This window comes from Ursus americanus, chromosome 22, assembly GCF_024610735.1.
Source record: "Ursus americanus isolate L20-20 chromosome 22, mUrsAme1.1.p, whole genome shotgun sequence".
NCBI lineage: Eukaryota > Metazoa > Chordata > Mammalia > Carnivora > Ursidae > Ursus > Ursus americanus.
Window position 1 is genome coordinate 42,918,335 of NC_142148.1, and position 21,748 is coordinate 42,940,082.

The 21,748-nt window shown below is 45.4% G+C and overlaps 1 protein-coding gene across 3 annotated transcripts in view; it reads left to right on the forward strand.

Annotated features, from left to right (window-relative positions):
• The first annotated feature begins 516 nt into the window (after positions 1–516).
• RIN2 (Ras and Rab interactor 2) overlaps positions 517–21,748 on the forward strand; it is a 239,755-nt gene continuing 218,523 nt past the window's right edge. For all 3 annotated transcript variants that reach the window (XM_045809820.2, XM_045809811.2, XM_045809827.2), the window contains exon 1: positions 517–683. The gene's annotated coding sequence lies outside the window, so the exon portion shown is untranslated. The remainder of the gene's footprint in view (positions 684–21,748) is intronic.

The following is a 21,748-nucleotide window of genomic DNA, read 5'->3' on the forward strand; positions in this document are numbered from 1 at the left end:
CTGGAGCGCCTTGATCCCAAACAAAGGGCCGAAGCCCACCCGGGACCTCCCTGGCAGGGACTTCCCAGCCCCTGCGGCTGATCGCTGGGTGTGCAGCCAGGCGGCGGGGCTGGCCGGGAGGAGAGGTGTGCGCGCAATTTTCCCGTTCAGCAGTGAGTGCAAAGAAAGGAGACAGAGCAGAATCTCAGAGAACAAAACTCGGGTCCTCCCCGGGGAGCGAAGAAGAGTCGGGCGGCGGCGCCGAGTCGCGTCGCGAGCTGCTCCAGCCAAGTTTGCTCTGGGTTAGATCAACTCTCTCAGTCCGGGCTTCGCCTGGTTGCAGCCAGGGTTCCTGGTCACCCGCAGGCGCCTAGGCTGCACGTCCCGAGGGGCGGAGTGGGGACCGCACGTGGGGAGGGAGCGGCTGGACCCCGGGTCGCGCAGGCGCCTTTCTCGCCCCCTCGCTCACCCCCGCCCCGTCCCCTCCCCGGGCTCCGGAGGGTGTTTGGGGGAGGGGGATGGCCAGCGCCGGAGCCGAGGGAGGGCCGGAGGCAGACACAAAGCCCGTCCCTCCCCTCCCCCTTCCCTCCCCAGCTCCTCTTCCTCCTCCCGCTCCGCCCCTGCAGGGAAACCCAGCCCCGCGCTAGTTCGCGGGGCTACCGCTCGCCCCCGCCTCCGAGACCTGCGGGGAGGGCCTGCACGAGGTAAGGGGCGGCGGCCGCGGAGACCCCACCCCTGGTGTCTGCACCCAGCACCCGGGGAGGTTCTGGGGCGCGGGCGGGGGCTGTGTGGGGTTCGAGGCGCGGGGTGCTGCTGCTCGCACCGTCTTCTCCTTCGGAGGGGACCCGAAGGGAGAGAGCGAGAGAGTGTCTTCGGGGGGCTGTGGGGACGGGTGGGGGAGGGGGCGCCGGGGAGTGGGACTCCTGGACTGGGGCAGGGTGACCTTCCGGCGCCGCGGGACGACCGCTGGTCTCGGCAGGGTCAGGGAGTATCCTTATCCGACCTCTGAGGGGATGGGGTGAGGGGCAGCGAGAGGGTGCGGGCGCGGTGGCTCCAGGTGCCGGGTGTGTGAGTGCGCGCGGGAGGTGGGCGGAGGGACTTTTGTCGAGTTCTACCTGTGGGGGCCACCTATGGGGTGTCAAGTGCGCCTCGTGCCTGGGAGCGCGGGCCCGACCGGGGGTCGCACAGCCCGGGTGCCCAGCTCCGCCCCGGTCCGTGCGCCCTGTCCTTGCACCGGGCAGACGCCCAGGTCCGAGGCTTCCTCCTCCCCGGGCAGAAGACCCCGCAGGAGAGTACGTGAGTCCGACCTGGGGGCGCTGGGCTGTCGCGGGGATTGATGGCTGCACAGCAGGAGGAGGAGGAGCCCGGGGTTCCTGCCGGGAAGGGATGGGGCCACTTTCCCATACTCAGGCCTCCCCACCCCCTTCTGGGCTCGGCCTCCACCCTTGGCCTCGGCTTCGACCCGCGAGGCGTCCACCCACCCATCACTCGCCCCCCTCCACGGTCGGGGGACCTCAGGATTTGCAGAATTCTGATTTAAAGCCTGTGATTTGTTGCCAAGAAGTACAGGGCAAGACCCGGCCCCTTGGGCCCTAAGAGGCGCCTTTCTTTGCAGAGATCTCAAATCCTTTGGGTTTTCCTAATTCAGCAGAGGAGGCTGCATCCAACCCGGGCATACAGTGGAGCCGCACTTTCTTGCAGGCCTGATGGTTTCCCGAACACTGGGGTTTCTTAGGAACGTGCTGTCATCAATAAGGAAACCTCAGAGCACTCTTCCAGCAACAGGACTTTGTCAATGTTGAGCAAAAATAAACACTTGGCAGTACTCAGTAATTAACATGGTATTTTAAGGCAGTATTTAAAAAAATTAAAATTCAATGTAAAAAATCCACGATGAACAAAATATCAACATTCTAAATAAAGAAAGGTTTTGTTATGCCCCTGCATTATTGTGCAATAGGGACAGTGGTTTCCAATCACCCTCAGTTGGTCTGGTCTCCACCTGGGGGTTAATGAGGGTTGACAATGGCCTGCAGCTGATGAGGCAATGCTGGCTTTATATATAGTCTTTTTTTTTTGTTTTTTTTGACTGTACAACTTTTTATTAACTTTTTACCTAGTTCAAATATGGGCGAATATTTTGATAGGTGTGCAGACATGTATGCATTTTCCTTTTGGCCTCAGGTTCCAGTATGTTTCTAGAACACCCTTGAATTCCCTGTGCTAGGATACTGCAATAGCTCCCTAGAGGGCATCAGGGGGCCAGGGATTGGGTGGGGCCTGAACAGTAAGGGGCCCTTGCATTCCGGACTAGAGAAGAATGCTCCCTGGTGGTTGACAGGAATTGCAGGGTTTAGGGACTGCTCTCAGCAGTTGGAGGCTGAGGACCTGAGAGTAGGGCACCTACTACCAGGACCTCCTTTGTCTGGCAGCATTCTGCAGACAGGTTAGCTAAGCAGAGGAGACCTAAAATAATCCACACTTGACCCCCTGGAAGGGGCAGCTGGGAGGAGCTTGACTCCCTCCAGGGCTCTGGTATGTGCTTGTTTGCTAGAGAGAGCTTCCCATCAGCCCTTCTATCCCCACTTAAGGCTTCTCCTCCCCTTCTCCAAAGTCAAGGGCCACTACCCACCTCAAAGAGGAGTTCAGTTCTCCAGAATCAACCTCTTTACTGGGCTGAATCCTCATGCTCTGCGTGGAGGAGACAGATAGTTTATTTCTCTTCTGTGTGAGGCCATGCAGCACTGGGAGGCCAGCCTTAATGGGGCCCAGTCTTCACATGCTCCCTACGTTATGTCATCCGGTATTATGTCCCATATCCTGTGCACATCCAGCCAACGATCTTTCAAGATTCTAATGGTTTCAGCTGGGAAGGTTTCCTGACATCCCTCCTCCTTTCCCTGATAAGACACCCCCTCAGTGCCACAACAATTCCTTTTGTATCACTTATGAGCAGTATGCAGGGGACCCCACTTGCCCACTGTGAACAGGGTCAAAAGCCAGGTCCTAGCTCCTCCCTGCCTCCAACACTGAGGAGTGGGCATTGAAAAGAATGAACGAAAGTATCCCTTGGTAAATGCACAGGACAAAGTCCGTCCTTAGCAGATTGATCATACTTTTATAGCGCATTGTGAAATGCTTTTACAGATAACACCTCATTTGTTTTTCACCATAGTACTATTAATTCCATTTGTTAGGTGAGAAAACAGAGGCCTGGAGAGGTCAAAGCACCAAAGCTAGGACCAGGGCTCCAGGCCCAGAAGGCATCTCACTGAACCACAGCTGACTTGCTAGAGGTAGTTGCGCTCAGCGGTACACCCCAGACAGTGTCCGTCTAGAGAATTTAACCAAGTTGTGCTTTAGGGTACAACTTTACTAAAGAATTATGATTGATAGATAGATAGACAGACAGACAGACGCCTGTGTGGCTCAGTTGGTTAAGTGTATGACTCTTGATTTCAGCTCAGATTATGATCTCAGGTCATGAGCCCCAAGTGGGGCTCTGCACTGGGGGTGCTTAAGATTCTCTCTCCCTCTCCCGATGCCCATCCCTGGTTGTGTGCTTTCTCTCTTAAAAAAAAAAAAAAAAGAATTCCTAAAGAGTTACAGTGATAGAAAGCATTAGAAAAAGAAATGCTACTGTTAAGCAGGGTTTCCTCTGCAGGACTTTTTAGTGCCTTTATTATAGTGTGCTCTGGGACTTTTTAGGATGACGCCATAATATGGACCGTTTGCCAATTTCATTTGGCCACAGCACACTCTTTCGCATGAAGCATCTTTAGGATCCAGTGTTCCAAGGAGTCCACTTTGGAAAATGTTTAGTTCGCCGCAAATGCTTTTTTAGTTCACCGTCTGACATCCAGGCAGTTTCCAAGGAGCGTTGGTGCTTCCGATAGCAAGACATCTATATTCCGGAAATGAAAAGGCACAGAAATCCACCCCTCCCCCATCTTGTAAGGTGTTCCTTTGCAGCTGCTGTGTGCCTGATTAACAGAGTCAGTTCTCCAGGGTTTGGTCAGATCGGAGGGAACCGAAGGAGTCCAGTAGAAATGCAAACAGGCTCCGGGGAGCGTTGTCTTCACGCTGCTTAGAAGCCGACAGATGTCAACCAGCTTTCCTGGAGCGTGCCTCCAACACCACTTGTGTGTGGAATGGCAGCGTAGGGATCTGGAGCTGAGACACCTCTTGCTTGATCACCTCCACTGAGTGGGAAGGCGCACCCGGGGTTTTCAGTTGTCTCACTTCCTCTTTCCTTGGGAGCTGGCGGTGCGGATTCTGTAGGAAGTCTACATTTACTCAGGAAACGGTAGCTGCTGGATTGGGAACAGAGGACTGCCGATGGGAGCCCCGCTCACAAGCACCCACTGTTTGAAATCTGGAGTTGCTAAGAAAGAGTTCGCCAGTGGCCAACAATTCCGCACTTTCCACAGATGGGTAACCCTGGATGTTCAGCCTCGTTTGCACTGAAGGGAGAAGGTGAACGGGGAAGCCAGAGTTCCTATTTCAGGGTTTGGGGGGTGGGGGGAGTGGTGGGCTAGCAGCACCAGCAGAGAGCCTTGGGAAAGGTGACACCATCATCAGAGGGGGCACGGCCAAAAGCAGACGTTCAAGGATCTCCAGTGCTGAGTGAATTTATCTCAAGCTTTGTTTCACAGATGCTTCCAAAGCATGGAAAGGAAATAGTCTCTGGGACCTGTATAGATCTGTATTGATTAGAGTGGTATCACAGAAGTCAAGGAAAGGCGTGTTTTGAGAAAAATGGACCTATGGGGGGGTTGTTTGTGCGCACGCGCGTGCCCTCCTGCATTTGGGGTCAAGGAAAAAAGTGGGAGGGCAGTAGTGTGATTTTTTTTTTTTTTTTTTGAGTTTGAAAGTGTTGCAGAGAAAGAATTTCCCCTGCCCTTCCAAGTCCTTCTAGAAGAATCAAATAGACGGGGTTCTTGTGAGCCAGATTAACAGGAGAAAAATCAAATTTAATTACATATGTATGGGGAATCCACACAGACATGAAATTCCCAAGACAGGCAACAGGAGGCCAAGGCGAGGGATAGGAGTCTGAGGTTGCCCTATTATGCAGGTGAGTTTCTTAGGTACAGAGGCATCTCTGGTAATAGCTCTCCTCTTGGTACCTGCAGGCAGTTGAGGGGGAGGTAAAGAGCTTTTCCCAAATCGGCAGGGTTTTGATTGCTTTGAGTCAAAATAATCTTCATGCCTGGTGGCCCATCTTGGGGTGGCCTCCCTTGGCCCCTACAAAAGTCCTGGATGGTAGCCAGATAGAAATTTTCAATAAGCAACTGGAGACACAGAGTCCTTGGGGCAGGGTGGGGACTGGAACACAGGAGCTGATGAATTAACCCACGGAGGGACCACAGGCCCGGCAGAAAGGGGTCAAAGCTGAACTGGGAAGCCCACATCCAGGAGCAGGGATGGAGTTGGTGAAGTCAGTGGTGGGGACGAAGAGGAAGAACCTGCACCAGTGAGCCCGCCAATCTGGAGTTTTCAACCTGCGAGTTTGTGGCCGGCATCTGTTATGATTGATTAGGGCCCCGTCTATCCTGTGCCATTAAGTATTTTTATTTTTATTTTTATTATTTTTTATTTTTTTATTTTATTTTTTTATTATAATAATATTTTTTATTATGTTAGTCTCCGTACAGTAGGTCCCTGGTTTTTGATGTAAAGTTCAATGATTCATTAGTTGCGTATAACACCCAGTACCATGCAATAAGTGCCCTCCTTACGACCCATCACCAGTCTATCCCATTCCCCCACCCCCTCCCCTCTGAAGCCCTCAGTTTGTTTCCCAGAGTCCATAGTCTCTCATGCTTCATTCCCCCTTCTGATTACCCCCCCTTTCTTTATCCCTTTCTTCTCCTACCAATCTTCCTAGTTCTTATGTTCCATAGATGAGAGAAACCATATAATTGTCTTTCTCTGCTTGACTTATTTCACTTAGCATTATCTCCTCCAGTGCCGTCCATGTTGCAGCAAATGTTGAGAAATCGTTCTTTTTGATAGCTGAGTAATATTCTGTTGTAGATATGGACCACAACTTCTTAATCCAGTCATCTCTTGAAGGGCATCTTGGTTCCTTCCACGATTTAGCTATTGTGGACAATGCTGCTATGAACATTGGGGTGCATATGGCCCTTCTCTTCACTACGTCTGTATCTTTGGGGTAAATACCCAGTAGTGCAATGGCTGGGTCATAGGGTAGCTCAGTTTTTAACTTTTTAAGGGACCTCCACACTGTTTTCCAGAGTGGCTGTACCAACTGGCATTCCCACCAACAATGTAGGAGGGATCCCCTTTCTCCACATCCTCTCCAACAACTGTTTCTTGCCTTGTCAATTTTTGCCATTCTGACTGGGTTAAGGTGGTATCTCAGTGTGGTTTTGATTTGAATTTCCCTGATGGCTAATGATTTTGAACATTTTTTCATGTGTCTGTTAGCCATTTGTATGTCTCCATTGGAAAAGTGTCTATTCATCTCTTCTGCCCATTTTATGATTTGTTTATTTGTTTCTCGTGTATTGAGTTTGAGAAGTTCTTTGTAGATCTTGGATACCAGGCTTTTATCTGTAGTGTCATTTGCAAATATCTTCTCCCATTCCGTGGGCTGCCTCTTTAAGTATTTTTAATATCATCCCTGAGAAGTGTGGAGTGTCAGCTGAGAGTGTGACTAGAACCACACAAGTTGATGTAGTCACTAGCAAACCAACTCAAAGGCATTATTATATCGAATAAATGCATGATGCATTAACATTGCTTTTTTTGGTAGAAACAGGTTTTGAACTTGCTAATGGTTTGGCAAAAGCCTAAACAGTCATTTTGTAGAAGACTGTCAGAAAATAAAGTTGGATATGGCAAAGGGGTTGTGTGGGTGAGGCTATAGATAATCCGTCCTGTGGGACACGTCTCATTCTGATCAAGAATCTTTGGTGGCAAGGACCTCCCCCGCCCCTCCCCCCGAGTAACTTGAAATTCCTCCAAAAGTTGTAGGAAAGGTTATAAAGCTACTCCAATTTGTATTTTGAAATCATCTGTAAGAGTGATTCAGATGATGTTACGGACCTTCATTAGTGTCCAAATGAGAAATAAACTCAGGAGGTATTTTAATTACTGCTGTGAGCTTATTTCTCATTTTTATTTGATCATGACATGTGGTCAAATGATAGTAAATGGAGATATTAACCTATAATCCCTCACTCCCCTGAATTCTCAAAGGTGAGCATTCATAAATCAAACTTGGTGGAAACATTTGTATTTTACAATTTTTAATGAATTAACTCTTTTAATTGAGCACATTAACAGAATAAATGACATAAATGGACACTTTGATTTTCACATTTACGATATTGTGTTCTAGGTCAGAAACACAAAGTACCAAAATCCACTTAGCTAGTTTAAATAGGGGGTGAAATGAACTTTATTTGCTTTATAAGACATTTTTTAATTGATGAAATCACCAGAGGTGTCCCCCCCCCCAAATAGCGAACGTCCCCTTGCATTTAACTCTGGTTTGATTACAAGAATACTTAAAAATGAATGGAGGCAGGTATTTCTCTGTGTGGTAAGCAAAGGGCACCTTCATGGTGGGATTGCCCATGAACCTTTGAGTGTCTGGAAATGAGCCAAGATGTCGCACCTCTGAGAGGGATGAAACCAGCTGCTGTGTCTTGGAAGACCAGTCTAGGTTTTATCACTTCAACATGGTGTGTGGGGGTGCCGTGGCATCTAAACAACACCCCTCATCTCACTATCCAGACTTTTTTTGTCCAACTGCAGAGTGTTCATGCCTTTTTGTCCTACTAAAACCTTCAGTCTTTTGTAAAGTCAAGTGCTTGGACTTTTTCTTCGGATTCCTTTAATGGCTCTTGCACCCAGAAATCCTTTCTGCATTCTCAAACGACTAACCTTTTATATTTCTTTCTAACTTCTATGGTCTTCATTTTACAGATTTCTGTAATCATCTGGCATGCGGTTTATGAAGTAAGAATCAACTGAGCTCTTTTTTCCCCAGCAGTTTACCGAGCATCATTTGGGAAATAGGTCCACCTCTCCCTGTCTCTATAATCCGTGCTGTTTGGCAGCCAAGTCCTTCTCCACTTACCACACCTTTATCTGTCTTTCTATTTTTTCCAAATTCTCTTGGCATTGTTCACCATTAATTCTTCCAGTAAAATTTTGTTCTGTGGGGTTTGTCTGGAATTATACTAAGCCTGGACACTGATTTGGGAAGACTTGGATCGTTTTTGCTCCTCTTCTAGTAAATTGCAAACTGAATGCAACCTGTAGGCATTGGCTGTGCATATTCACGCCACACTGGCTTCCTGTTTCCGCCCTGCTGGCAGGTGCTGGGTCCTGGCTGACTTCTGGGACTCTGTGGTTCCTTTGGGATCTGAGATCTGACCAGTGCAGGTGTCCCTCTATAATTCCTGGCTCATGGGCCGGCCCTCCAGCCTATCAGGGGATGCTTAGAGATGCTAGTGAGGACAGGGCAGTGTCGTTAGTGCTTGACTCAGGAGACAGACTTGGGCCAAATTTGACCCCGAAAACTCCTAATTAAAACGCTTTGTTATTTTCCTTTGTGATTGTTTTCCCCTGGCAGTTTAGGGGTCTGAATGAGAACAAAGACAGATGCTCTGTCTTTTTAAATTTTTATCAGGTCTTTATTAAGCAAACACAGGGGTGGTGGGGGGTGTATTTCAGAGGCTCCTCTGGATCAGCGCCCTGAAGGAAGGAGACTCCACCCCCATTTTATGGCTTCTGAGCAAAGGAGCAGAGGTAGGGAGGGAGGGAGGAACCAATGAAATGAGCAGACAGGAAGGGCCCCACAAGGTTGATGAAGGGTGCTTTCCTCAAAGCTTCTCACCCCTCACCAGGATGAGGTCTGATGTATGAAGTTGCAGTCAGACCTGACAGCTCCTTGTCCCTCCCCCAGGGTGGGAGCCCTCCCTTGGCCATCTGTCCTTGGGGCCCCCTGCCCACTCTCTCTGTATTCTGTGATTCCTGTCCTGACACAGACTTAACACATACTTGGTATTACACACAGTCTTTCTCTGTAGGCATCTCTGTAGGCACATCTCATACCCCAGTTATGTCTAATATATTCAGCTAATGTCTTTCCCTAAATAGTGTACAGTGTGACCTTGGGCCATAAGGTATTGTAAACAATACAAGTAACCTATACTGTAATGTTGTCTTGGGCGATCCCTTTCTCTTAAACTGCATTTTCACTGAATTTCCTACCAGGGTTGGAGTCATATCACAGAGCGGGGCCCAGGACAGGGCACAGTGACCTCTTTCTATTCAAGCATGCTATTTTTGCTTATAGAAGGGGCACTTTTTCCTGTCCTGGGTGTCAGGAAAGGATTCACAGTGGAAGACATTAGCTCTGACAGGTGGGTTATTTGGTGATGGCTAGTAACCAGTGGGTTTTAGGTAGAGGAGTGTCACGTGCAAAGAATGAGAATCAAGAGGAGGGAGGTGCATTTGGAGAAAGAGCCCTCTTGATCGTTATGGCTCCTGCTTGGCTCTGGGGAGTGTGGAGAGAGGGAAGGTGTGACCTCAACCCTCTCATGGCTTCAGCCTAGGCAGGGAGGTTAGAGGGGGTGTGGACCTGTGGAGGACAGTTTAGGACAGTGTCATGTCCGAAAGAATCAGACTGGAGAGACGGGGGGAGTCTGAGAGGGAAGCCTATCATATACATAGTCTTTTCACAAAACCATGCTCAGGCTCTGCTGGGAATTGTGGCCTATTTTTGATTTAAAGAGAATCTCAGCTTCCTTTGTCTCACAGGAAATAAGGGGAGGTCTTCACGGGAAAGTTCTGGAGACTGGGCAGGGCCCACTAGAGTGGCTAGATTAGAGGCCAGCTGACTGGAGGAGTTCCACCCCTGTATCAGTCTTTGGCCAAGGGCTGCCCCTCACACTTCAGCTCTCTCTGCATGCAGGCAGAGCAGGTCCCATCAGCCTGAAGCCATCCTCCCACAGAAATGGGTGCTGGCCTACGGAGGGAAAATGGTAGAGGGATCTGAGGGGACATGGGCAGACCACTGGCAGCATCTGTCCCTACCTGGGATGCTTGTTCTCAACCTCACAGCCAGGGGAGGGCAGACGGTTGGGAAAAATTAGCCCCCTTCATTTCTTGTGATGGTATGAGGAGCAAGAGTTCTTTACTAACCCTCTGCCTTGAGGCTTATGCCTCCATGGCCCGTGAGTGGGTACAATGGCCACCCACCATCTTCAACGCTTCCTAGCTGTGTTTATTTTCCAGTTTTACTGCAGACATTTATGTCCTCAGATCATACTGGAAACATTCAGTGTAATCACAGGATGCCTGTAACTATGTAAATGTCCTTGTTGGACATAGTTAGTTCATTGTGTCTATGATCATTGGCTCCCGGTTCCTTGAAGACTGGTGAGGTGTAGGATGGAGGACATCGAGAGCCATGGGTCTAGGAAACCAGAGAACGTTTAGATCTGAAGGAGAATTTCTTAGTCATGTCAGGAAATGGCAACCTACACCCTCACTGTCCAAGCCAGTCATTTGTCAAATTCTTGCTCCATGAATACATGTAAGCATCTGAGAGCATATGCACCGACTGCCTCCATCCTTTCTGCCCCATGACCACTGTCATCCTTTTCTCCCATTTCTGGTGGGTGCAGGGCATAAGACAGGGGATATGTGATTTGTTTCAAACTAGCCAATCACAGGCAGTCTCAGAGAAGAAGCACACTGTTACCGGGGGTTGCAATCTAACATGCAGATCCTACCCATTGATGTCCCACCAGGAGGAACTCCATGCATCTGCTCTTCTGAGCATGTAGCACCTGCAATAATGGTTGAGACAGAGGAGTCAGAATAACGTGGCAGGACCCTGTGGAATCTGTTGAGATTTTAAGCATCGTGCTTCAGGATCTCAAGAGATATATCATGATAAGATGTGATTTGGACAATTGATATAAGGTAGAAATCAATCCCTAGTTTTTTTCTAAGACATTTTTCATTTAGTGTAAGAATCAAGAAACCAGGGTGCCTGGGTGGGCCAGTCAATTAAGTGTCTGCCTTTGGCTCAGGTCATGATCTCAGGGTCCTGGGATCAAGTGCTGCCAGCAAGCTCTCTGCTCAGCAGGGAGTCTGCTCCCCCTCCCTCTGCCCCTCCCCTCTGCTCATGATCTCTCTCTCACTCTCTTTCTCTCTCTCAAAATAAAATCTTAAAAAAAAAAAAGAATCAAGAAACCACTAAAATCGTAATTGCAAGAGGAAAAAATGATCAGCTCTAAGGATGAAAGGAAATGAATAGCACAAAAGTATAACATTTTAGTTACCATTTTACCATGAATCCATGTAAACTTGTGAGTCTTAGTTGGCCTTTAGTATGGAGGAATTCTTTATGCGTCCCATGAAAGACGATTCAAGGAAGTTGTGAAAGGCTTCAGGGAAAGCTGTACTCAATTGTTCCAGAGAGGAAAAGAGCCTGGTATAAGAACCAAGACATCATAGTTCTCAAGGATTATGATGGTATTATAAAATAAAAATCATTCTAGAAATAGTAATAAAAACCACTAGTGATAAAAATCACAGGCTGATTGAACCGAAGGTACCTTACAACAGTATGATTTAGTATTACTTAATGTAACAAAACTGCCTTTGAGGGAAATTTTCTTCTGCTGAATGCTGGGAAGACTGACCAAAATACATTACCATTTGACTTCAGACATTTTTGTACACCATACGAAAGGCCTGATAGAAGCAAGGAGAGCGCCTTCTGACTGGTAAAACATTTTCTGATAAACCATTCGACAGAAAATCTCTGCAAATGAACGTTGGTGAGGGAACACAGTTTGCCTTCCCCTCATTCTTTTTTTTTTTTAAGGTTTTATTTATTTATTTGACAGAGAGAGAGACAGCCAGCAAGAGAAGGAACACAAGCAGGGGGAGTGGGAGAGGAAGAAGCAGGCTCCCAGCGGAAGAGCCTGATGTGGGGCTCGATCCCAGGACCCTGGGATCATGCCCTGAGCTGAAAGTAGACGCTTAACGACTGAGCCACCCAGGCGCCCCGACCTTCCCCTCATTCTTGAGGAGAAATTAGGAAATCTTGCAGAGTTGCTTTGGTTCAAGCACAAACATCCTGGTCACTGTCCCTTATCTGCTCATGTCTGCATCTGCCTCCTTCCCAGCATGGATTCCATGGTCAGGGATTAGAACCCTTCCTTTGCATATACCTTTGTTTGCCCCCTCTCTCAGGAGACTCCCCTGCCTAAACCTTCCCTAGTCCGTGCCCACACCAGGCAGGGGGACATGGATGTGGATGCTCCGTTTTTCTCAACCCATCCACTCTCCTGCTCAGATCAGTCTTAGACAAACTTTTTTTTTTTTTAATCACATCCAAATATATAGGAGTGATACAAAGTTTGGGGAACTACCACTTACTATGATATTTCCCTTTCCCTCTGATCCTATCCTGTTTCATTTACTTAAAATGTTCCAATGGCAACCTTCTAAATCAATTTCACAACCACTAATAGGCTTTGAAAAAAAAGGTGACTTGGATTATTATTTCACTTGGATTCCTCCCTTCTCGGCCTCCCAAACCCTCCTTGTTCTCAGTTGATGACCTTGCTTCTTATTTCACCGAGAAACTAGAATGAGTCCGAAGAACTTCCATCACTCCCGACTTAAATCTACCACCAGGCCTGCACCTGTGTCCACATACACTGCCCCACCTCGGCCCCAAAGCACGAAACATTGGTGCTCTTCCTTGCCCTAGGATGTGCCCCTTCCTCATACCCACGTGACTGGCTCCTCACTTCCTTCTGGTCTCTCCCGAACGTCCTGAGAGAAGGTGGCCCTGAGCACCTCATTTAAAATAGCAAATCTCTGTTCCACCCTCCTGACCCACTCCATGCCCTGCCTAATTTTTCATCAAGCATTTATTTTCTCATGACATAGGTTAGGAAAGTCAAGGTTTTGTCTGTTTTGTCCCATGTTGCCTCCTCAGCACCTAGAATAGTGCTGGCATAGAAACTTGTTAATAAATATTTGTTGAATGCCACATTGAAGGCAGAAAGATGCCTGAAGCCTTGGGCAGCATGGCTAAAGAGGCTAAAATATCCCTCTGGGCTAAAAAGAAGAGTGTGCCTTGTGCTGAGTTCCAGCAGGACACATGTCATGCTCAGTTCCACAGCGCAAGGTCTCAGGGCTCCCATGGAAGAATCAGGAGGGAGATGGGCTACGAAAGTCCTTCCTCTTTATCCTTTTCCTCAAACCCCAAGAAAAAATTCTGCAAGGGAGATTTTTTTTTTTAAGTACATGGCGTATTCCAATTAAGTGTGAGATAAAAAATTTGGAAGTGTAAATGTAACCCACCTCTGAGGGATGGCACTAGGGGACAGTAATGCGCTGAAGCTAGCAAAGGGGCCGGACTCCCGAGAGTCCCTTCTGAGGAGACATTGCTCCTGCAAGTGCTGGTTTTCAATCCATGTGCCTGGCTGGTGGAGCTAGGCGCGACCAGCTACGTAACTTGTGGATTTAGTGCCAATGAAAATGGGAGCCCCTTGTTTAAAAATGATGAATAATTTTAAGGAGGTATCAGCAGAGCATTAAACTAAGAATGGAGCCCTTCTGAACATGGGTCATGCACCCCAAAGCCAGGCCTGGAGCCCTGCAGAGCTCACGTTGCACGAGATGTAAGCTTCCACTAACAGGAGCTCCAAGGTCCCATTAATAATTACATGAGCTGAGGGTATGGAGTGCCCAGCATGTGGCTGACCCTGTGCTCAGCTCACACATGCTGACCTCATTTCAGAATCTTAACTAGCCTGTGAGGTGATCACTTCATGTATCATTCCCTTGGTATCCATGAAATAGTTTTAATTTGTCTCTTTTTTTTCATATTGTAGAAACTTAGGTACAGAGAGGTTAAGTAACTTGTCTGTGGTCACAAAGCACACAATGGAAGAACTGCAATTCAAACCAGGTCTGTCGAACACCAGGAAACTACGCTCTTAGCCCCTACCCTGTAATATCTTTACAGATATGTCCACGCAGAACAATGAAGGTGTATTAGTTTGCTAGGGCTGCCCTAACCCAGTAGCACAGACCAAGTGGCTTAGAACAACAGAAGTGACTTGGCTCCTAGTTCTGGAGGCCAGAAGTCTGAAAGCCAGGTGTCAGCTGGCAGTAGCACGCTCCCTCTGAAGGAGGCAGGGAAGGAACTGTTCCCTCCTTGCCTCTCCCAGCTTCTGATAGCCTCAAGCGTTCCTTGGCCTGCAGACCTAGGGGCCTCTGGTCTCTGCCATCTCTGCCGGCATCCTCACAGGACCCTCTCCCCTGTGTCTTTAGGTCGCCTTCCCTTCCTGCAGAGTCGCCTGATCAGGTGTCCCTGTTTGTAGGCACACCTGTCACCCAACGAGAGACCCTCTCATAATTTCATCTTGACTGAATCTGCATAGACCCTATTTCCAGATATGGGCACATTCTGTGTACTGGGGATTAGGACTCTCATAGATCTTTTCAGTGAGGTGGAGGAGGGGACACAACCCATAAGAGGATATATCCAGGAATGGTGACCAATGCACCCAATCCGAAGAGGCATTATCAGTAGTAAATCATTAACTGCGCAAAGTGCCTGATTGGGATCGCCTTTCCCCTGCCCTGTTCCGCCAGGACAGGGAGCCCTCAGCACCCTCTCAGGAGTGGGTGAATGCCCAGCATGGTCGCTGATGGCTTAAAGAAGTGGGCGAGCAGACTGGTGGTTCTTGACCATTGATTTAGAGATGAGCTGTCCATTCCACGTCTGTGGCTGGTCTCAGTGATCTCCTGATGGTGCTGTTAGGTGCCAGGGCCTCCTGAGACGTGGGTGCTGGATGGGCCGCAGCTTCGCCTCCTGCTGGTGTAGGGTGTGCTAGAGGCCAGATAGACTGTGTTTGGGAGATGAGTAACAAGACCTCAGAATTCCTAATAATACAGTGACTGTCATCACAGTCACTTAAAAATGACGTCATTGAGTGTGTAAAAATAAAATATTAGAATGATTTTCTGTAGGCATTTTTGATTCCTTTGTGTGCTACAGAGGCAGAAGACGAGGGGAAATCACGGCTTTTCCCGAATAAATATTCCTCTTCCATCCTTTGCAGTGTCTGGCTCTTGATCTTTTCCCCACTTCTTCTCCAGTTACAAAAATATTGCTTTTATCACTTACTGCTCCAAGAAAAATACAATGTGCCCAGTCCACATTCCTATCTGACTTCCTTTGGAAACCTAAGTCAGGGCTGGTGGAGTGCCTTGTGCTGAGCTATGGCCCTATCTGCTCAAGCAATCTCCAGGCTCCCATTCCTGCTTCAGTGAACTATGCTTGGTGGCTGGGGTCAGGGAGGGAGATCTGACACCCGAGTCGGGTTAGATGCACTGTGTAAGCTGAGTTCAGGAACTGGAGCTTTGCCTTAACCAGTTCTCTGGGAGGAAAAAGAGGTGAACCTGCAGAGGCCTCCAAATCCTGCTGGTGTATGAGGATAGTTATTCTACAGAACCCCAGGGTTAGATTGAAAGAACCCCCCAAGATCATGGAGACTGGTGCTGGTCAGCGGAAAGCAAGGGCATGACTGTGAGTATTATGTAAAACTAAATTTATGCCTTTTTAAATTATATGTACATAATGTAGTATGAGTTATATATTATTTTGAATTTATTTTATTATTTTATTTTTACACACTGCATGATATTTTTCTTTATTTTATTTGAAATCAATTAGCCAACATATAGTACACCATTAATTTTTGATGTAATGTCCAGTGATTCATTAGTGGCATGTAACACCCAGTGCTTATCACATTATGTCCCCTCCTTAATGCCCATCACCCTGTTCCCCCATCCTCCCACCCACCTCCCTTCCACAACTCTGTTTGTCTCTAAGAGTCAAGAGTCTCCAGTGGTTTCTCTCCCTCTCTGATTTCTTCCCATTCAGTTTTCCCTCCCTTCCCCTGTGGTCCTCTGCACTATTCCTTATGTTCCACATATGAGTGAAACCATATGATAATTGTCTTTCTCTCTTGACTTCTTTCACTTAGCATAATCCCCTCCAGTTCCATCCATGTCGATGCAAATGGTGGGTATTCATCCTTGCTGATGGCTGAGTAATATTCCATTGTAGATATGGACCACATCTTTATCCATTCATCTGTTGAAGGACATCTCAGCTCCTTCCACAGTTTGGCGATTGTGGACATTGCTGCCATGAACATTGGGGTGCATGTGCCCTTCTTTTCGCTACATATGTATCTTTGGGGTAAATACCCGGTAGTGCAATTGCTGGGTTGTAGGGTAGCTCTATTTTTACCTTTTTGAGGAACCTCCACACTGTTTTCCAGAGTGGCTGTACCAGCTCTCGGTCCCACCAACGGTGTAAGAGGGTTCCCCTTTCTCTGCATCCTCACCAACATCTGTTGTTTCCTGAGTTGTTAATTTTAGTGATTCTGACTGGTGTGAGGTGGTATCTCATTGTGGTTTTGATTTGTATTTCTCTGATGCTGAGTGATATTGAGCATTTTTTCATGTGCCAGTTGGCCATTTGTATGTCTTCTTTGGAGATACATCTGTTCATGTCTTTTACCCATTTCTTGACTGGATTTTTTATTTTTGGGTGTTGAGTTTGATAAGTTTGTATAGATTTTGGATGCTAGCCCTTTATCTGATAAAGCATTTGCAAATATCTTCTCCCATTCCATAGGTTGCCTTTTAGTTTTGTTGATTATTTCCATTGCTGTGCAAAAGCTTTCATCTTGATGAAGTCCCAATAGTTCATTTTTGCTTTTGTTTCCCTTGCCTCTAGAGATGTGTCTAGCAAGAAGTTGCTACGGCCAAGGTCAAAGAAGTTGCTGCCTGTGTTCTCCTCTGGGATTTTGATGGATTCCTGTCTCACATTTAGGTCTTCCATCCACTTTGAGTTAATTTTTACGTATAGTGTAAGAAAGTGGTCCAGTTTCATTCTGCATGTGGCTTTCAGAGAGACTGTCTTTTTTCCATTGCGTATTCTTTCCCTGCTTTGTTGAAGATGAGCTGACCATAGAGTAGAGGGACCCTTTCTGGGTTCTCTATTCTGTTCCATTGAATTATGTGTCTGTTTTTGTGCCAGTACCATACTGTCTTGATGATTACAGCTTTGTAATAGAGCTTGAAGTCCAGAATTATAATGCCTCCAGCTTTGGTTTTCTTTTTCAACATTACTTTGGCTATTTGGGGTCTTTTGTGGTTCCATACAAATTTTAGGATTGTTTGTTTCAGCTCTGTGAAAAATGCTGATGGTATTTTGATAGGGATTGCATTGAATATGTAGATTGCTTTGGGTACCAAAGACATTTTAACAATATTTGTTCTTCTAGTCCACGAGCATGGGATGTTTTTTCATTCATTTTTTTAAAGATTCTATTTGTTTACTTGAGACAGAGAGAGAGAGGAAAGCACAAGTGGGGGGGAGGGGCAGCGGGAGAGGGAGAAGCAGACTCCCCACTGAGCAGGGAGCCTGATGCAGGGCTCAATCCCAGGACGCTGAGATCATGACCTGAGCCAAAGGCAGATACTTAATGGACTGAACCACCCAGGTGTCCAGGTGCCCTGTTTTTTCATATCTTTATGTCTTCCTCAATATTTTTCATACACTTCTGTAGTTTTCAGAGTATAGATCCTCTTTGGTTAGGCTTATTCCTAGGTATCCTATGGTTTTTGGTGCAGTTGTAAATGGGATCAATTCCTTCATTTCTCTTTATTCTGCCTCATTGTTTGTGTATAGAAATGCAACTGAATTCTGTGCATTGATTTTATGTCCTCCAACTTTGCTGAATTTCTTTATCAATTCTAGCAATTTTGGGGTTTTCTCCATAGAGTATCATGTCGTCTGTCAAGAGTGAAAGTTTGACTTCTTCTTTGCCGATTTGAATGCCTTTTATTTATTTTTTGTTGTTGTCTGATTGCTGAGACTAGGACTTCCAGTACTATGTTGAAGAGCAGTGGTGAGAGTGGACATACCTGTTGTATTCCTGACCTTAAGGGAAAAGCTGTCAGTTTTTCCCCATTGTGGGTCTTTCATATATGGCTTTTATGATGTTGAGGTATGTTCCCTCTATCCCTACATGGCTGAGGGTTGTTGTTGTTGTTTTTAATAAGAAAGTTGCTGTATTTTGTCAAATGCTTTTTCTGCATCTATTGAGAGGATCATATGGTTCTCATCCTTTCTTTTATTAATGTGGTGTGTCACATTGATTAATTTTTGAATGTTGAACCACCCCTGCAACCCAGGAATAAATTCCACTCAGTCATGGTGAATAATCCTTTTAATGTACTGTTGGATCCAATTAGCTAGTATCTTGGTGAGAATTTTTGCATCCATATTCATCAGGCATGTTGATCTGTAATTCTCCTTTTGGTGGGGTCTTTGTCTGGTTTTAGGATTAAGGTAATGTTGGCCTCATAGAATGCATTTGGAAGTTTTCCTTCCATTTCTATTTTTTGGAACAGTTTCAGAAGAATAGGTATTAATTCTTCTTTAAATGTTTGGTAGAATTCCCCTAGGAAGCCACCCAGCCCTGGATTCTTGTTTGTTGGGAGATTTTTGATTACTGATTCAATTTCTTTACTGGTTATGGGTCTGTTCAGGTTTTCCATTTCTTCCTGTTTCAGTTTTGGTAGTTTATTTGTTTCTAGGAATTTATCCATTTCTTCCAGATTGCCTAATTTGTTGGCATATAATTGCTCATAATATTCTCTTGTAATTGTTCATTTCTTCAGTGTTGGGTGTAATCTCTTTCATTCATGATTTTATTTATTTGGGTCCTTTTTCTTTTCCTTTTGGTAAGTCTGGCTAGGGGTTTATCAATCTTATTAATTCTTTCAAAGAACCAGCTCCTAGTTTCTTTTATCTGTTCTGTTGATTTTTTAAAAAATTTCTATGTTATTAATTTCTGCTCTAATCTTTATGATTTCCCTTCACTTGCTGGACTTAGGCTTTATTTGCTGCTCTTTTGCCAGCTCCTTTAGGTGTAAAGTTAGGTTGTGTATTTGAGACTTTTCTTGCTTCTTGAAGGCCTGTATTGCTATATACTTCTGTCTTAGCACCACCTTTGCTGCATCCCAAAAGTTTTGAACTGTCATATTTTCATTTTCACTTGCTTCCATGTATTTTTTAAATTCTTTTTTAATTTCCTGTTTGACCCATTCATTCTTTAGTAGGATGCTCTTTAACCTCCATGTATTTGTGGTCCTTCCAAATTTCTTTTTGTGGTTGACTTCAAGTTTCATAACACTGTGGTCTGAAAATATGCATAGTATGTTCTCAGTCTTTTGGTACTGGTTGAGAGCTGATTTGTGACCCAGTATATGATCTATTCTGGAGAATGTTCCATGTGCACTAGAAAAGAATGTGTATTCTGCCGCTTTAGGGTGAAATGCTCTGAATATATCTGTTAAGTCCATCTGATCCAGTGTGTCATTCAAAACCCTTGTTTCCTTGTTGATCGTCTGCTTAGATGATCTGTCCATTCCTGTGAGTGGGGTGTTAAAGTCCCCTAATGTATTATTATCGATGAGTTTCTTTAATTTTGTTATTAATTGGTTTATATATTTGGTTACTCCTACATTAGGGGAATAAATATTTATGATTGTTAGATATTCTTATTGGATAGACCCCTTTATTATGATATAGTATCCTTCTTCATCTCTTAGTAAAGTCTTTGGTTTAAACTCTAGTTTGTTTGATATAAGGATGGCTACTCCAGTTTTCTTCTGGTGTCCATTAGCATGAGAAGTGGTTCTCCGCCCCCTCACTTTCAATCTGGAGGTGTCTTTCAGTCTAAAATGACTCTCTTATAAGCAGCATATTGATGAGTCTTGGTTTTTTATCCCATCTGATACCTTGTGTCTTTTGATTGGAGTATTTAGTCCCCTTATATTCAGAATAATTATTGAAAGGTATGAATTTAGTTCCATGGTATTCCCTGTAAAGTCACTGTTCCTATCGATTGTCTCTGTTCATTTCTGGTGTTTTTTACTTTCAGGGTCCCTCTGTAAAGTATCCCCTTTAGTATTTCTTGCAGGGCTGGTTTGGTGTTCACAAATTCCTTTAGTTTTTGCTTGTCCTGGAATCTCTTGATCTCTCCTATTCTGAGTGACAGCCTTGCTGGATAAAGTATTCTTGGCTGCATATTTTCCCCATTTAGCTCATTGAATATACCATGCGTCCTTTCTGGCCTGCCAGGTCTCTGTGGACAGGTCTGCTGCCAGCCTTATGTGTCTACCTTGTATTTAAGGACCTCTTGTCCCAAGCTGCTTTCATTATATGCTATAACATGTTGAGGTGTTGCTATAATATGTTGAGGTGTTGATCTATTTCTGTTGATTTAGAGGTGGGCTCTCTGTGCCTCCTAGACTTGAATGCCTGTTTTCTTCCCCAGATTAGGGAAATCCTCAGCTATAATTTGTCCAAATAAACCCCTGCCACTCTCTCCCTTTCTCTTGCTCCTCATCATCTGGGACTCCTATAATATGGATATTATTTCGCTTTATGGAATCACTCGGTTCCCTAAGTCTACTTTTGTGATCTACTAGGTTTCTTTCCCTCTTCTTTTCAGCTTCCTTATTATCCATCATTTTATCTTCTGTATCACTGATTCACTCTTCTTATTTGTTCATTTTCATTTTTATGGCCTTCACTTGGGACTGCATCTCAGTAATAGCACTTTTAATTTTGGCCTGACTAGATTTTAGTTCTTTTATTTCTATAGTAAGGGATTCTCTAGTGTCTTCTATGCTTTTTTCTAGCCCAGCTAGAATCTTTATAATCATTGCTTTAAATTCTAGTTAAGACATCTTACTTATATCCATATTGATTAAATCCCTGGCAATGAGTACTACCTCCTGTTCTTTCTTTTTGGGTGAATTTCTCCATTTTGTTATTTTATTCAGAAAAGAAAAGAAGAAAAAAAAAGAAAACAACAACAAAAACAGAAAAAAACCCAACAACAACAAAGAAGCACTAGATCCTGGTGTGTTTTCATCTGCTTGTTAAAAGAAACTAGATCCCAAAGTAAGAAAGAAAGAAAAACGTGTGTGTGTGTGTGTGTGTGTGTGTGTGTGTATTTGAAAATAAAATACAATGAGAGGAAGCATATATATAAGGTATATATGTATATACATAAAGTATATATAAAATTATATATATATAATATATATGTTTATATAATATGTATGTATATACATAAACTATATATAAAAATCAAATAAGAATAAAAAAGAATTGAAAAAATAAAATAATTGAGAAAATAATACTAAAAGACTAAGGAATAAAAATACAAAGAAGGCTATATACTGTTTTCCCCAAGAGCTGAAGCTTTGCACCCCTCTATGACCAGTAAACTTGGTGTGAGCGAGTTGTTTGTGCTGGTCTTCTGGACAAGGGGCCTGTTGCACTGATTCTCAGGTGGACTTGCCCTAGTGGAAATGCACCTCCGGTGAGCAGAGGGTCAGGGCTCTGTGTAAGCAGCTCCAGATTGCACCAGGTGGTGCTGTTTTTCTCCCTGACTGCTTTCAGCACTGACAGGCAGGATGATTATGGCCTGGAGCTGAAAGTTCACATCCCCCATTCTTGAGTGCGCCCTTAACCACTCTTGTCTCCCCAGTTTCCATCAGAACTCTGTGTTCACCTGGCTTGTGACTGAATGTTTTCATCTCAAGCACACGACCAGTTTTGAGTCTCCAAACTTTACAGACTCCTGTG